This window comes from Dipodomys ordii, unplaced genomic scaffold, assembly GCF_000151885.1.
Source record: "Dipodomys ordii isolate 6190 unplaced genomic scaffold, Dord_2.0 Scaffold33, whole genome shotgun sequence".
Lineage (NCBI taxonomy): Eukaryota > Metazoa > Chordata > Mammalia > Rodentia > Heteromyidae > Dipodomys > Dipodomys ordii.
Window position 1 is genome coordinate 7255120 of NW_012267249.1, and position 344 is coordinate 7255463.

Sequence of the window (344 nt, forward strand, 5' to 3'; positions counted from 1 at the left end):
TCTGAGGATCATGGTTCAAAGCCTGCTCATGTAGGAAAGTCCATGAAACTCCAACTTAACGACCAAAAAGCCAAAAAGTGGAGCTGTGGCTCAAGTGGTAGAGTGCTAACCTTGTGCAAAAAAGGTCATACCCACTCTTTGAGTTAAGCCCCAAGATTGACACACACACACAAACGAAAAGATATTATTTATCCACAAAAATTTACGTGAATAAAAAGCAAATTTTATTTTATTTTATTTTTATCCGTCATGGGGTCTGAACTCTGGGCCTGAGCACTGTCCCTCAGCTCTTCAGCTCAAGGCTAGCACTCTACCACTTGAGCCACAGCGCCACTTCCAGCTTT